Here is a 17,577-nt window from a genome sequence, read left to right as displayed (position 1 = left end):
ACAGCTATATGAGCTACTTGGTGTCCCATTCCAAATCCTTGTGAATTAATACTGAATTGTCTCCTTTACAGCTATAATCAGGACCGTCTTTAACACAGGGCAAAAGGGGCAGCTGCCCAGGGCCCAGTCTCTGTTGAGGGGCCCAAGAGTACTAAAAAAAAAAAAAAATTTTTTTTTTTTTATGGTTCATACCAGACTGCTGATGTGACATGGGGAACACACACATTCAGTCATAATACTGTGACAGTCAAACGTACTTTGCCTATATATATTTTTTTTAAAAAACTGTGACAGACCGTGCCGGTGTCATGTGACATGCCAAGCTATTGCCATGTGCTGTTTTAGATGTGCACTGAATGCAAAGCCCTAACTCGGTATCCAGCCATTCCCACTGCATCAGAAAAGGTCCTACTCTGGTGGTGGGGATTGTTTCTGGGTAGGGCTGACTGTAGGCGCATACAGCAGAAAGCTGGAGTGGCAGGCACATGAGGATTTGAGCATCTGTGCAGCTGCCTACACTGCTCTCTTCAGTCTTGAGGCTGTATGACACATCTCTCACTGTATCCATGCAGCCTTGGGCAGACAGCATCCAGTCTGCTGGTCCCCTTAGCCCTTCTCTTTCTGATGTGGCCCTAAGATCAACTAACTGAAGTTTTTTAGGGGAACAGTGCTTTGTAGAAAGGTGTCAGTGGGAAGAATAAGTGAGTGCACAGTCACATGCTTCTCCCCATGCAGCATTGTCTAGTGAAGAGTGAGAGGGAACTTGTTCCTAGCAAAGAAGTGACATGTGCTGCTGTGGCTGATGTATAGTGTCATGCTGATACTTCACACATTAATGTAAGGTTTATTTTTATAGTTTTTGTTTTCTCTCTGTCTCAGATTTTGCAGCTTCCCATAGTAGTTCTGCTGTTTCAGTCAGTAAACTTATATTTGTCTGCACCTCCATGCTCCCTCCTCAGTCTTTAACTTGCTTTGCTCCTGTTGGCTGCCCTAAATCTCTTTAACCAGCTAAACTCACACCAGAATCACATTCAAAAGAATATTAAATGAATCCACAGTGGAGGAATTTATATATTTATTTACTTATTAATACTGCTTAGGTCCAGTTTCACATATTGCAATTTATTTCAGTTTTTTTAAATGATTAGCCCAGCAGTGATGATCCACTGCTGGGGATAATAATTTTGAAAACAATTATAAAATAAATTGATTTAGTTGTTTTTTGGGATGTTGGGGTGGAGAGCGAAATTGCATGGGGTGGGGGGGGGGGCCCAAGAATTTTTTTGCCCAGGGTCCAGTCAATATTAAAGACGGCCCTGGCTATAATAGCTGCCACTCTTCCAAAAGGTCTTTACACAAAACTTTGGAGTGTGTATATTTGGGCCTTTTCATTTTAAGGGCATTTGTGAGGTCAAGCAGATGTTGGGCAAGTAGGTCTGGCTCACACTTGGCATTACAATTCATCCCAAAGGTATTTAGTGGTGTTGAGGTCAGGGCTCTGTGCAGGCCACTCAAGTTCCTTCACACTAAACCCATCATACAATGTCTTCATGAACCTCGCTTTGTGGACAGGGTCACAGTCATTCTAGATCAGGAGAGGACCTTCCCCAAACTGTTGCCAGAAAGTTGAAAGCACCCAATAGTCTAAAATGTTTTTGTACACTGTAGCATTTAGTTGATCCTTCACTAGAACCATTATCCCTATTCCACCAAACTTTATAGTATGTACCCAGCATTCCAGTAGGTAGTGTTCTCTTGGCATTTGCTACAGCAAGATTCTTCCACCAGACTGCCAGATAGCGAATTGGGATTCATCATTTCAGAGAACACGATCCTGCTGCTCCAGAGCCCAGTAACGGTGTGCTTTACAGCACTCCAGCAAATGCTTGGCATTGCACAGTTTGATGTAAGCCTTGTGTACAGCTGCTTAGCCACATTAACATATTTCATGAAGTTCCCAGTGCACAGTTCTTGTGCTGATGTTGCTTCCAGAAGCAGTTTGGAAGTCTGTAGTGAGTGATGCAACAGATGATAGGCGATGTTTACATGCTACATGCCTTAGCACTCTGTGTCCTTGCTCTTTGACTTTTTCACGGCTGGGCTGTTGCTCCTAGACGCTTCTAGTTACAGTTGACCGGGCAGATCTACTAGAGAAGAAATTTCACAAACTGACTTGTGGCATCCAATGACAGTACCTTGTTTAAAGTGACTGAGCGCTTCAGTACGACCCATTGTATTGTCAGTGCTTGTCTATGGTGGTATCATGGCTATGTGCTGGATGTTATGCAGCTGTTAGCAATAAGTGTAGCTGAAACATGTGAACTAAATAATTCTTAGGGATGTGCACATACTTTTGGTCATATTGTGTATAAAATAAGAACCACAACACATAGGAAACACTTGCAAAATGGTTTATGTAAATGTTTGTATATATTTGCATATCTGTTTTTGTTACAATAAAGTTGTCACTGAATAGAACAAAAGGTGTCTCTAGGGGCTGGTCACGCGCATTCTGGGGCATTCTAGATGAGTGGTTGTGTTTTTGCATCTACACACTGCCCGCCCCGCACAATTCATAAAGACGCTATTGCTCCTGTGATGTATCTCATCTTGAAGCCGTGTCTTGCTATTTCAGAGTTGATACGGTTGTCTTGTAATTATTTTTCTTTTATTCCTTTTTAACTGTTTTGAATTTTATTTTTTACATATGTTATAGTTTTATAGAGGTTTTTAATTTGTTTTAAATCTCTGATTCTGTAAGATTTGTAATGTCAGTTTCCTTCACAGTGAATATGCGCTGAGAAGTGAACGACTACAAGATAGATGTTGCTCCTTTGATTAAAGTACAACCTAACTAGCACTTAACCGCTATGAGTAGGAGTAGGTGCAGATTGTTATGAATTCAATTCCAATTAAGACTTTAGGCTCTGTTTACTATGTCTCAGACGGACATGATACGCTACAGTAAATCATATCTGCCGGAAATACGCTGTCCGCATTTAACATTGCACAAGCATTTCACATTTTCACAGCTCGCTGGTGGCCATTCTGCTGCTAGCAGGGGCTGTCAATCATCCCGATTGCTGCTACTGAACTATCGTTTCAATCACGCCTAAAACGATGGGCTTCCGAAGCAGCAATCACTGCTTGGTAAATAGAGCCTGGTGCATCAAGTTTTTTCCTTGAAATATTTCTCTTTTCTAAAAGAAATATTCAACCAGCATATATATGGAGAACATACTCCTTCCTCAAAAATGGTGAGAAAGAGATCTGTTGATTTAACAGACGTTGTACATCTTTATACATCATTCTCTTCCTGATCATCTGACTAAATGCACAAAAATCATTTTTAGCCCACAAAAATAAACTCTCGGGTCTCTTTGATCTTCACAGTGGTAGTGAGTGGTAAGTGTCTTGCAAAAAGATATATGTATTCTTCAAAAGGGACATCAAGTTTCACGATCATACTGAGCATGTCATTTTAAGAGACTTTTCAGTTTACGTCCTTTATCAAATTTGCTTTGTCATCTTAGTATCTTTTGTTGAGAAACATACTTAGGTAGGCTCAGGAGCAGCAATGCACTACTGGGAGCTAGCTGCTGATTGGTGGGTGCATATATATGCCTCTTTTCATTGGCTGAGGAGAAGTTCAGCTATTGCCTAGTAGTGCATTGCTCCTAAGTTTATAGGGACAGTCTACTTCATTTTTTGTATTGTTTAAAAAGATGGATAACGCCTTTACTACCCATTCCCCGGCTTTGCACAACCAACATTGTGATATTAATATACTTTATAACATTTAAACCTCTACATTTCTGACTGTTTCTAAGCCACTACAGACAGCCTTTTAGCAGCTATTATCAGGTCATAATGGGGTTATCCATCTTATTAAACAATAACAATTCTCTGATATACTGTCCATTTAAAGGGACACTCAAGTCAAAATTAAACTTTCATTATTCAGATAGAGCATGCAATTTTAAACAACTTTCCAATTTACTTCCATTAAAAAAAAGTGCACAGTCTTTTCTTCTTAAATGGAAAGAGTCCACAGCCGCATTCATTACTTTTGGGAAATAATAACCTGGCCACCAGGAGGAGGCAAAGTCAACCCAGTCAAAGGCTTAAATACTCCTCCCACTCCCCTCATCCCCCAGTCATTCTTTGACTTTCGTCCCAGGAGGATAGCGGAGAAGTGTCAACATTTTTGTTTTTTGTCTCTTATGGAGGGTAGTACTCTTATGCATGGGACAGGAGTTTTAAGTAGTTATGTCAGTCTCTCAGTGAGGGCTTGGATGAAAGTTAGAGTCCGGAGATGCAGAGAGAGTCTTTCTGCGAAACGCTGCCTGCTTTCTTCTCTCAAGTCCATGGCGGAGGCGATGCTACTATTCATCACACTTGAAAGGCGTAAATTCTGGTAAGATAGTTTCATTTTACTTTATCGTCAATGTACTGTAATGTGAATGTTTTCCCGAGAGGCTACCACACCTTTGCGGTTCTAACTATATGACATAAAGGTCTCAGTGAGTCTCTGTTAGTATCTTGGAATCAAGGGTTAATATCTCCTGAGGGGGGTTATTGAACAGGGGGGTTTATAATCATGTTTGTTATGTAATTCAACCTGCTTATGTGTGATGTTTATGGGCTCGTGGTTGCAACTTTGAGGCCTTTGGAAGTGATGCAGACTTTTGGTTGTGTTCGCTTTTTTGGACTGTGCGGTTCACCTTGTGTTCAGGCGTGGTTACACTCTGTTTCCCATTTCTGCATTCCTGACCGTGTGGCGAAGGAGATCTTCTAGTTCGCAGGGGTCTGGTCATAGGAGGTGGTGAATGCCCCAGCCATTGTGGGTGTCAAGTGCCTTTTTGTTTTAATACTTTAGTCCATATTGATATTTCCTCTATCCAGTTATGGAGGATTCTGATGCTGAGACTGTGCTCATTTCAGATTCAGTTACGGAGGATTCTGATACAGAGACTAATTTAATTTCAGATTCGGTGTCCTGTGATGACTCCAGATTGGCCTCGTTAACACATGTCGGCCAATTTTGTTCCGTATGCCATATGAGAGCTCCTGGTTCCTCTGGCTTGGGGAATCAGGGGACAGCTGAGCCATCAGTCTCTTGGGGCCCCGTCCTCCCGGAGGCGAGTTCCCTACCAATTCATACTTCTACACATGAGGGTAACCTAGTTTTTGGTTCCTCTATACGGGGTGGCGTGTTCCCCCTGGAGGTTGCAGCACTTTTTCGCTTCCAGATAATGTTAGTGATGGTCCGTCTGCAGAGTCAAGACGTTCATTTGAGATTGTGCTCGTGCCCTATTGTCCCAGGTCTTCCACCTTGGGGTGGGCCTCTACAGTTCCCCGCGGTTGTAGCTCTTCGGGAGTGTTGTGCCTTTCGTTACAGGATTGCGCGCCTTAGTGTGTTGCTTAGACATCTTTTTCAGTGATTGAATGACCCTAGTTAACAGATATGGGGACTTTCAGTCAAATAATGTGAATGCTGCACCTTATTAGACATGTGGGGTTATCTCGTGTTTGTCATTTGTTTGAGATCTTTCCCAGTTTTTTGTAAGATAGGGCTCCGTTTGGCTGGTCCTGCGGGCAGGCCTGTGTCTTTTGGGAGTTAACCTTATATTTTATTTTGTATCCGATGGGATGTCTTTTATTTGTGTTTGCTTCCTTCGGGAACCATCTGGGATCGATCGATACTCTTTGTTACTTCTTCGGAAGTTGTTTGGACATGTTAGTTCTATGTTCAATAATGTCTGTTTTCCTTTTTTCCCTTATGTGGGAGAATTTATGCAGCTTGCCGGTTAGGACCCTGAGTACAGGCTGGTCCTGTCGGGTTTGTCTGGTTTTGTGGCTGTTCAGACACATGGCGCTGTTTCTGCTGGATCGGTAGTAGCGGTGAGTGCTCAAGTTATCATTGTTTTTTATGTTAAACTAAGCATTCGAGAGGACCTGTGGGTTCACGAGGCGGGAAAGGATTGTTGCAGTCCTTATAGCCTTCAGTCATGGATGACCGGGCAGGGGAGTGTTCCGTTGCATCACTTTATCTGACATCTGATTTCATCAGAACCTAGAGTTGCTCCTCCACGTGGGGGGGCTGGCGGGCGTAGTGCCCTGTTGCCACTGGTTGAGTGGTTTGGCCTTCAGTTTTTAGGCTCCTGGATGGTCCTATGGGGCTTGATCCGACAGCTTGTATGGATAGCTGTCCAGCTTGCGGAAGGTTTTGTATTTTAAAACCTATTGCAGCTTTTGGCACCTTTAAAGGGGTGCGTGTCAGATGTTTCTAGTGTATCTAGATATGGCTCTTACTCTAGGCCACGTAGGGTCTGTCTGAGTTATGAGACATTGGGTCTTCTTCCATTGTTCCAGGTGGGTTAGATCTCCTTTTGGGGATCTGTGTTCCGGATGTTGGTTGATCCCAGTGGGGACTTGTTTAGCTTGAGTTTTCCTAGAGCTGGGAGGGTTTAGCACCTTTTCTCTCCCCTGTATCCTCTGCCTGTGTGGAGGTGATGGGGAGACTAGCCCTGTTAGTAGGGTTTTGGGAACTTCGAGGTATCCCTTCTGTTGTCCTGTGGCCTTGTGAAGTCTCTTCATTTGACTTCTAGCCTTGCTCCTTGGAGAGTTGGACTTTATCTAGGGGTGGTTCCTTCATTTTGTCAGAGCTTTCGAGTTCTCTGCGTTGTCCGAATTTTCTGGCTATGCTCCATTCCTTTAGTCTTACTTTTTGGCCAGTCAGGGTGTTTAGTTCCAGGGTATAGTTGCCTGAACTATTAGGTACCCGGACCTGTTTTTTTCTTCCTGAGCCTTCCTCTTTTGGGGGCTTCTCTCCTATCCCAGTTTTGGGTTGTTTGGATCTCAGGGCTGGTCGGGATGTTCCACGGTGGTGGGAACTGGGGCTTTGTCCTTGCTCCATCTACCTGGCCGGGTCAGGGTTGGCCTGGTCTATCTGAGTATTTATTACTCCTTGCCACATAATAACCCATGTTATCTGAGGTTAGCTGGGTGGCTTGCGCCTCAAGAATGGTGGGTTCCTACCCAGCTGTTGGCGCTGGATTCCGGTCTTCTGGTGCGCCTTAGGGTTGCATTCCCCTGTTAGTTGGCCAGGGTAACTTGGTTCCACCTGGAATCTTGCTGGTTCCATGTCAGTCTGTGGGGCCTTGTTTTGATAGATCCTTGGGTCTATGGCCTTGTCTGTTTTCAGAGTTGGGTTGTACTTGTACTCTGGGGGGATGGCCTTGCCATCTTTACGCTCGTTCCTGTACCAGTTTCGGGATTTTGTTCCCTTGTATTGGTGGCCCCGCTGGGTCTGCAGGTCAGGATGCCTGATCGGTCTATGGGTCACAGTATCCTTTGCTATGTGTGAGCTTGCTGTGTCTATTCTGATAGCTCAGTGTGCTAGGAGATGGGTTTTTCCTTTCTCCTTGCTCCTTTGACAGGAGACAGTTTCCTCTTCCTTTGGGTTCTGAGGGTAATTCTCTTTCTTGTGGAGCCTCAATGGAGGCTTTGTGTTCCCCTTTTTAAGGACCTGTGAGTAGGTCTGGCGGCTTAGGTTGCCTGGAGCATGCCCTCTGTCAGGGCTGTTTTGTGCTGTCTGTTTCTTGATGACTGCTTCTTCTTCTTCCTTGCAGCTAGCTGGACAGCTAGCTCAGCGTACTAATGCACTGTGGCTACTCTGCACTGTAGAAAACAAAGGGTTGCAAGTTGCATTCCATGCTTGCAGGATGTTGGTGAGATGTCTTTCGGTCTCCGTGCCCAGTATTATCCCGGTTTCCCCTGGTATAGGCGTGGCCTCCTTCCCTGTTTGGGTTCATTTGGGTCTCTGATTACTGGGCCCACTCTTGGAGGTGCTGTTTTTTGCATTGAGGGACTTTCCTCAGTTTCCTCGGTCCTCCTTAGCCTTGTTCCCTTTGGGATTTTCGGTTGGTTTACCTTTCATTTGTGAGGGGTGAGTGGTGGGGGATGGTCTATTGGGCGATGGTGTCTCTTGGTGGACTGTTGACTCCGTTAAGTCCTTTTGTGCTCTCTTATTTGGCTCTGGACTAGCTGTGAGTCAGTGTCACTGGGGCTTTTCCTTTGAAAAAAAATTCTCAGCTTCGGACGAAGCGGGATTTTTTATTGGGTAGAGGTTCAGGCCTGGTGCCCTCAGTATGGGCCGCCTATTGTACCCTCCCGTCTTGCCATTCAATGTCCTCTATAGCTTGGGTATTGTTTTCCCAAAGTAATGAATGCAGCTGTGGACTCTTTCCATTTAAGAAGAAAAACATAAATTATGCTTAATTGATATTTTCTTTTTCTTCTGATGGAAAGAGTCCACAGCTCCCCACCCGTCATTTTATGTGGGGCATCCTTATTTTTTATTTTATTTTATTTTTTTGTCATTTCACAGTTTAGTTTGCTCAATTCATTAAGAGTACTAACAAAAGCAAATTAAATATATTTGTTTCCCCCCCCCATGAACATCACTGTGCCATAACAAGAATAAATGAAGAAAATATAAAATGTGACGTAATAATTTAATTAGTACTAGTTAAAGAAATACATTTTATAATTAGTGTATTAAAAAGTATCTTCAAGAAAGATTCTTCAGTGGCACTTTTTGGTTTTAGCACCTTAGAAAAATGTAAGTGAAGACATCAGATTAGATATGTGTCAGTCATTGCACTGTTGAACAACCACCAGCCTGTTACTTTAATAAAATGTTAAAACTTGGCATTGAAGAGAAAGAAAAAACAAAGCAGAGAAAAACAAACGAGCAAAGTTCTGACATGAAAAGGCTATATTGCAAGTGCAAAGGCAGTGACAATACAGTACATGGTCTTGTTCTCCCATCTTACAGTACAGCTTCCATCAGTTGAGTTATCCCAGAACCATGAGCTTGCTGTATGAAGCCCTGCACCATTCTTTTGCATAATTACACGTCACAATGTACTTGAATGGCTTGGACAATTTTGTAAGCTGACTCATTGTCTGTTCCACAACATTGTTGGTCCACTGGTTTACTTTGTTGTGCTGGTAAGCATTACCGCCAATTGCACTTTCTATAGACTCTTTTATTATCCCACTAACTTCATCTACAACAAATGAGGTCCCCTCAGAGCCCTGGAAGTCATCCATCTTATACCTTCTCCCTTTGTACAGCCTCAATCTTTGAACCGAGTGGCTTCTCGCTGCGCACGCACGCACTGCTCAGCTCACACCACTTCAACTACCGGTTGCCAGACAGGGGCGTCCTTATTATTCTTCTGGCACCTTTCACCCTGATATTTCTTCTACTGTTCCTTGTTCCTCGGCAGAATGACTGGGGGATGAGGGGTGTGGGAGGAGTATTTAAGCCTTTGGCTGGGGTGTCTTTGCCTCCTCCTGGTGGCCAGGTTCTTTTTTCCCAAAAGTAATGAATGCAGCTGTGGAACCTTTCCATCAGAAGAAAAGGAAATTATCAGGTAAGCATAATTTATGTTTTTTATATTTAAACTTTTGGAGTCACCAGCTCCTACTGAGCATGTGCAAGAATTCACAGATTAAGCATATATGCATTTGTAATTGGCTGATGGCTGTCACATGGTAGATGTATGCATTTGTGATTGGCTGATAGCTGTCACATGGTACAGGGGGAGTGGAAATAGACATTACTTTTAAAATTGTCAGAAAAAAAAATCTACTATTCATTTGAAGTTCAGACTAAGGGGCCGATTTATCAAAGCTTCAACTGATAATTCGCTAGAAGTCCGCATCAAAGTTGACGCAAATTTGATCCGCCGTAGTTAACAAAACGTTAAGATCGTCAAATGTTGAAATGTGTGACGTTATATAACCTCCGGCGATATCAATCCGTTACAGATCGATGCTTTGTGCTTTTAAGGGCTATTGGTAGTTTAGTTTATGCTAGGGTTTTTTTTTTATTTTGGGGGGCTTTTAGATTAGGTGTAATTAGTTTAAATATCTGATAATTTCTTTTTTTATTTTGTGTCATTTAGTGTTTTTTTTTGTAATTTAGGTAATTGTATTTAATTTAGGTAATTGATTTAATTGTAGTGTAAGGTTAGGTGTTAGTGTAAAACAGGTTAGATTTTATTTTACAGGTAAATTTGTATTTATTTTAGTTAGGTAGTTAGTAAATAGTTAATAACTATTTAGTAAGTATTCTACCTAGTTAAAATAAATACAAACTTGCCTGTAAAATAAAAATAAAACCTAAGCTAGATACAATGTAAGTATTAGTTATATTGTAGCTAGTTTAGGGTTTTAAGTATTTAGTTTTAAATAGGAATTATTTAGGTAATGATAGTAGGTTTTATTTAGATTTACTTTAATTATATTTAAGTTAGGGGGTGTTAGGGTTAGACTTAGGTTTAGGGGTTAATAAATTTAGTACAGTGGCGGCGACTTGGGGGTGGCAGATTAGGAGTTAATAAATGTAGGTAGGTGGCGGCGACGTTGGGGGTGGCAGATTAGGGGTTAATATTTAACTAGTGTTTACGATGCGGGAGTGCGGCGGTTTAGGGGTTGATATGTTTATTATAGTGGCGGCGACGTTGGGGGCGGCAGATTAGGGGTTAATAAGTGTAGGTAGGTTGCGGTGACATTGGGGGCGGGAGATTAGGCGTTAATAAATATAATGAAGGTGTCGGCGATGTTGGGGGCAGCAGATTAGGGGTTAATAAGTATAATGTAGGTGTCGGCGACTCGGGGTTCATGTTAGGGTGTTAGGTTTAAACATAAATTTTCTTTCCCCATAGGAATCAATGGGGCTGCGTTACGTAGCTTTACGCTGCTTTATTACAGGTGTTAAGCTTTTTTTCAGCCGGCTCTCCCCATTGATGTCTATGATGAAAATCGTGCACAAGCACGTAAAACCAGCTTACCGCAGCTCACCGCAGCGCTGGTATCGGAGTGCGGTATGGAGCTCAATTTTGCTCTACGCTCACTTCTTGCCTGTTAACGCCGGGTTTTTGTAAACCTGTAATACCAGTGCTGTAGGGAAGTAAGCGGTGGTATTAACTTGCAAGTTAGCACCGCACCGCTCATAACGCAAAACTTGTAATCTAGCCGTATCTTTTTTATTTTTTTGGATAAATCTATTTGCACCATGTTTAAGTCATGTAATACTCTCCACTTTGCACCAAATTTGACGCAACACTTTTCGCACCAAATTTGACGCAATACTCAAAAACAACCCACAAACTAGTGAAATTTTCCACCACTTTTGATTGGAAAAATCTTAGACTTTATGCAAAAGAAATGCTTCACATGTTTAATGGGATATGACACACAAAAAAATTTCTTTTGTGATTCGGACAGAGCATAATATTTTAAAAAAGGTTTTAATTTACTTCTATTATCAAATTTTCTTTGCTCCAATAATATTCTGTGTTGAAGAGATACCTAGGTAGGCAGCTGGAGCACTGCATGGCAGGAAATAGTGCTGCCCTCTAGTGCTCTTGCAAATGAATAACACTCTTTCAAAACTGCTGCCATATAGTGCTCCAGAAATGGGCCGGCTCCTAAGTATACATCCTGGCTTTTTTAACAAATAATACATGAGAACAAAGAAAAATTGATAATATTAGTAGATTAGAAAGTTGTTTAAAATTACATGCTCTATCTGAATCATGAATGAATTTTTTTTTAATTTTTATATCCTTTTCATTGTTGCACTTTGATAGACATGATATTTCTTTCTAATGACACAGTGAGTCCACAGATCATCTTAATTACTGTTGGGAATATCACTCCTGACCAGCAGGAGGAGGCAAAGATCACCACAGCAAAAGTTGTTAAATACCCTACCCACAATTCCCAGTCATTCTCTTTGCTTGTATCAGTTGCAAGGAGGAGTAAAGTTAGGTGTCTGATTCTTCAATCAAGAGTTTGTTATTTTTTAAGCAGAGCAAGTTTGCTCTGCTTTTATTTTGGGTGTAGTTCATGTCAGTCTCTTCAGTAGAGCAAGTGGTGGCTTTTAAGCATTTTGGAACTTGTGGGGTATAATCCCGACTGGGCCTCCCAAGTAATTTCATGCTGCCCTTGGTTGAAAGTTTGATTAAGTTTACTCAGCCTTTTCTTTTTTCCACAGGTCCATGTGAGGTAGGAAGCCCCTCTCATACCAAGTGAGCTGTCCTGCTGCCAGACAGATTTTTGAGGTAAGTGCCTATTTCTTTCCCTGTTTTGATATAGGAGAATTTGGCACTTTGACAGTTAATTCTGTCTAAATATACAATCAGCCTTCTAGGTTAACGGTTTATTGTATGGCAGTTTTGCAGGCACTGGGGATGTTTGGCTCAGTTTATATGTTTTTACTTTGGTGTACATGTTTTTTTGTTTGTGTATTAATGGCTCCTGGGAGGTTTGTTAGGCCATGCCCACAATAGGCGGGCTTATCTGAGATAGTAAGGGTGTTTTTGGCGCCCTTTTAGCTGTTTCCTGTTGTTCCTGGCTGTTGCAGCTCTGTTGCATAGCTCCTCAGAGGTGGTTCAGCGTTCTCTCCGGTGCGGCTGTATGGGGGTCCGGATCATTTTCTGACTTTGTTTCCGGCAGCAAGGAGGTCAGGTAGGCATCTCAGCAGAGCTTGCTGAGGTGTGGAGGTTGCCTGTTGTTTTTTGTGGTGCTGTTGCTCTGTTTATATTTAAGTTTCTGTCTGAATTTCAGGGACTATAACGTTTGTGTCTCTTTTTGCATTCATTTTGCGAAAATTTGTTGCTGCAAGATTTATTGTGCAGTTTATTTAAGGATTTTCTAGTTTAAAACAAATCTGTTTAAAATTTAAAGGTTTAGAAAAAGAAAGAGAAGGGGCAAGCGCATCAACGCAGAAAGACAAAAAATATATACTGAGAGTGAATCGTCAGAAAAACAAATACAAAGTCACACAGTAATTAATGTCTCTTCACATGAGTTGACAGATGAACAGAAACAAGTTCTCCAGCTAGGGGCAAGCGCATCAACGCAGAGAAGGGGCAAGCGCATCAACGCAGAAAGACAAAAAATATATACTGAGAGTGAATCGTCAGAAAAACAAATACAAAGTCACACAGTAATTAATGTCTCTTCACATGAGTTGACAGATGAACAGAAACAAGTTCTCCAGCTAGGTTTAGGTTTTGTACCTGCTGAAGACTTTAATCTTTTTGATACAATCATAGATGTCAACAGATTTATACGCAAATTCACATTAAAAAAGTTTTTCGCACAGCAAAATCTGTTGCCCTCTAGTATCTCACACAATGTATCTAACTCATGTTCCTTGGAATTTTCTCCAATAGACGTGTCATTCGATGAAGTGCATGATTACATGTCCCTCTTGGAATTGGAATTGGAATCCAGCAGGGTAAATTTAGGAGTTATAAGTACACATGCAGGTTTCAGACCACCTTCTATCTTCTATCCCACTAAATATAGGGGTAATGTTTTGGAGTTTTTCCACAAGAAGATAGAGGCGGATCTGAATAACCTGCATGATAGTTTAAATACCTCTACGAGGTTTCAAAACTTGTCCTTATCACAGAAGAAAGCTCTTAAGTCCCTGCAGGAAAATTCCAACATTGTTATCAAACAAGTGGACAAGGGAGGCAATGTGGTAGTGCTTAACAGAGGTGATTACATTGAGGAGGCTTATCGCCAGCTCAATGATACCAATGTCTATATGAAATTGGGAAAAAATCCTACCTTTGATTACCAGAGACTTGTATATGACATATTGGATGATGGGAGAGAAGCGGGATTTTTTGATAGTGACACACAAGATTATCTTTATGTAAAAGATCCTATTGTCCCGATTTTTCACCACCTTCCAAAGGTGCACAAGTCTCTGGAATCTATTAAAGGTAGGCCCATTGTTTCGGGCATTGGCTCTCTTTTGGAGAGATTGTCAGCCTGGATTGACAGTATCCTTCAGCCTTTAGTTCAACTTATCCCTAGCTTTCTCAAAGATACCAAACATCTCTTGAATCTGTTGGATAAAGAAATCTGGTCTCAGGACTATACATGGCTAACTGTGGACGTAGTGGGGTTGTATTCAGCCATTCCGCACAGTTTTTTTCTAGACAGATTTAGTAATTATTCAACAGATTTCAAGAACTATGTAATGGATGTGATAGAGTTTTTTACTCAATCACAATTATTTTCTGTTTGAAAATGAGTTTTTCCTCCAGAAACGTGGAACAGCTATGGGGGCAAAATTTGCCCCCTCCTATGCCAACCTGTTTATGGGTTGGTGGGAGCTGTTCCACGTTTATGGACAGGAAAACTCTTTTCGTCAATGTATCAGATTTTATAGGCGTTACATTGACGACTTGCTCTTTATCTGGGAAGGTACATCTCAGGAAGCAGATGAGTTTGTTACATCCCTCAATGTTAATAGATGTGGTCATATACATGTGACCCTACCAAGATTCCCTATCTTGATCTAACGTTGATAGGTGATATTTGTAACAATACCATCTCCACTGAGCTTTATTCCAAACCTATTAAGTCCAATGCCCTGCTGCATGCAAAGAGTTTGCATCCCAAAAGCACGTGGTTTGGAATGATAAAGGGTGAAATGATCAGGTTAAAACGTAACTGCTCTAACAATGAAACTTTTTTGTCAGAAAGTATTATGTTGACACAGAAATTTATTGAACGAGGGTATACAATGCCGGTGATAGATAAAGCCCTAACACAGGTACAAGCTTTGGATAGGTCCCTTCTTCTAAAGGATAAATTCAAACCTAGGCCTAACAGCTTAGTAAAACAAGAAGAAAAGATAATCTTCAGTACTAGGTATAGTAGGCAATATGACCAGATAATAAAGATTATTAAACAGAATTTGCCTATACTCATGGGAGACGCTCTTCTAAATCCTATCATTAAAAAGGGTTTTCGTTTCGTCTCAAGACGCAATCAAACTTTGGGAAATTGTTTGTCACCTAGCATGATCCGTGCTCAGACCAAGAAAGGTAATTGGTTGGCGACTAATGGTCACTTCAAATGTGGAAAAACCAACTGTAAAGCTTGTGGTCATGCTGAGGTTTCCAAACAATTCCAATCTTGTGTCACCCAAAGAATTTACAATTTGGAACATTTTTCAAACTGTAGGAACAAATATGTTGTTTATTTAGTCAGATGTCACTCATGTAATCTGCAATATGTGGGTATGACTACAAGGGAAGTCTGAGAAAGGATTAGGGAACATCTTAACGATATCTCTAATATCTCTCCATGCTCAGCACTGGCAGAGCACTTTATAGTCAAACATGACTGTAAAGTGAATACATTCAAGTGGCTTGTGATAGAGCAAATTCGCCATCCCCAAAGGGGGGGAAATCTGGATGAGATTCTCTCTAAGAGAGAAGCTTTTTGGATTTTCGTTCTGAGAACAAGAGTACCGTCTGGTTTTAACATTGATTCAGACATTATAAATGTCTGGAAATAGGATTTTAGATCACCCTGGCAACACAGGTTTGGCATCAATATAGTATTAGAGCTGTGTTCATGGAGTCACTCATAATAGAGTAGATATCCTGGTAGTAAGAATCAATGGGTACCCATGTTACCCCGATCTTTAGTGCTGTGTATTCAGTCTGTATTGGTGCTATGGACACCGTAGGAGATAGTTTTGTTCTTCAATGTTTTAATTTATTTTTTCTCCTGAGAAGTTCGGTTGTATGAGTGGGGATTCCAACAGTAGGGGTAATTAGGGGCATTAACATAATATAGTTTAGTTTCCATACCTCTTTTTCCCTTCTTTCTTTTGAGGAGGGTTTTTTTAGAGGTGATTAACATTACAATACACATAGTATACCATTGTGTCCCAGACCAATTATTGCTGAGAGAAATTTGTTATGGCATTCCATGATTGTTGCAGTGCCCTCAATGTGGTACAATATTAAAGATCTAGTAATCTAATATAGTGATACAGAATTCTGATTTGGCGAGGGGATGATGGTCCAAGTGACAATTTACACAGTTTAACATGTCTATAATGACTTAGGGATTAACTCTGTTATTGGTCTAGGAAACCATCCCCCTTATCAAGCTTATTTTGTTCACTATTATAAGTATACACATTGAGAGCCTGCAATCAATAAAACAGTATTAAATAAAATAAAATAAAACAAAATACAATATGTCTCAGCAGTACTTTGGCAGGTATATATGTATATATATATATATATATATATATATATAGTCTATAGTTGCTATTACTATCATTGTATTGTTTATCATTATTGTTTGCTATATGTAAACTTCTCTGCTCTGTTCTGTCTCTGTTTTTGGCTTTGTTTTTGCTTTGCTTTTTTTATTATTTTTTTGGATTCATTCAATTTGTTGTTTTTTCCTACACATAATCAAACATGTATTACTATGATGTTAAACTGTTCTTTGTAACATGTGTTTTTCCAGGGGTTAAAATCTCAAGAGGGCGTTGTCTCAGTATCAACCAACTGACTGTTCTGTGCATCAATTAACCAATCAGAATTGTCCTTAGGGTATATACATGCTTAGCAGAGTATAATATACAGGTCACAGATGAAGACGTGAGCCGAAACGCGTCTGCCGTCTTGTCTACATGTAGCTTATTTTAAAGTTCCATCATTTTACTTTCCATGTTGTTCACAATAAAGGTGTTTTTTGGATTTCACCTTTTCGCTTGAGACCCGCTTTTCTTTGTATGTACCTAAAATTTAAAGGGACAGTAAAAATTTTTGTTTTATTAAAATTCTGATTTGAACTTAGAAATTTTAATTAATTAAGGGTTTTTCCTTTTGGAATAAGATGGACCAAAAGGCCCTGCAAGCTGTTGTTTGTTCTCTATGTGTAAATACTAATGTTGAGCCTCCTATCTCTTTTTGTTCCTCTTGTATTGATAGAACATTACATTACAAGGATAGACTTTTTTGATTCTGAGCCTTCATTGTCTAGGGCGGATGTTGTTCAGGAGTCTCCTGTTCAGGCTAATCCGCAGCTTTCTCCTCATACGTCCCAATTTTCTGCAGTGCCCTGTGTTTCATCTCAGATTGTTTTTTCCTTGCAGGATATGGCATATATCCTCAGCAGTATCTGAGGCTTTGTCTGCTTTTCCTATGTTACAGGGGAAGCGCAAGAGGAAGTATAAGGTTTCTGATTCTGTTGCAATTGTGTCTAGTGTTTCTTCTCATAAGTCTCAGGAGGAAGATACTTCTGAACCTGAGCTTGTTTCCTTTAGGTTTAAGCTGGAGCACCTCTGTTTGTTACTCAAGGAGGTTTTGGCTACCTTGGATGACTCTGAGGTGTCAGTCATGGTTATTCCTAAGAAATCTAGTAAACTTAATACGTTTTTTGATGTTCCTTCCTCGGTGGAAGTTTTTCCTATACCAGATCGTGTTTCAGATATTATTGCATGAGAATGGGAGAAGCCTGGGATTCCTTTTTCCCCTTCTCCAATTTTTAGGAAGATTTTTCCTATTGCTGATTCTATTAAGGAATCTTGGCAGATGGTTCCTAAGGTGGAGGGGGCAGTTTCCACTCTGACCAAGAAGACCACTATTCATATTGAGGACAGCTGTTCCTTTAAAGATCCTATGGATAAGAAGTTGGAAGCTTTGCTTAAAAAGATTTATG

At 40.8% G+C, this 17,577-nt stretch overlaps 1 protein-coding gene and 1 pseudogene across 5 annotated transcripts in view; one reads left to right on the top strand and one right to left on the bottom strand.

Moving 5' to 3' along the window:
- Positions 1 to 17,577, top strand: part of ST3GAL3 (ST3 beta-galactoside alpha-2,3-sialyltransferase 3) — an 864,582-nt gene that overhangs the window by 690,639 nt on the left and 156,366 nt on the right. The gene's annotated exons all lie outside the window — the stretch shown is intronic.
- Positions 8,765 to 9,136, bottom strand: LOC128641049 (dynein light chain Tctex-type 1-like; annotated as a pseudogene).

Source organism: Bombina bombina, chromosome 10, assembly GCF_027579735.1.
Source record: "Bombina bombina isolate aBomBom1 chromosome 10, aBomBom1.pri, whole genome shotgun sequence".
NCBI classification, from domain to species: Eukaryota; Metazoa; Chordata; class Amphibia; order Anura; family Bombinatoridae; genus Bombina; species Bombina bombina.
Note: the sequence above shows the minus strand (reverse complement) of the source record. Positions and strands in the feature narration are given on the sequence as shown.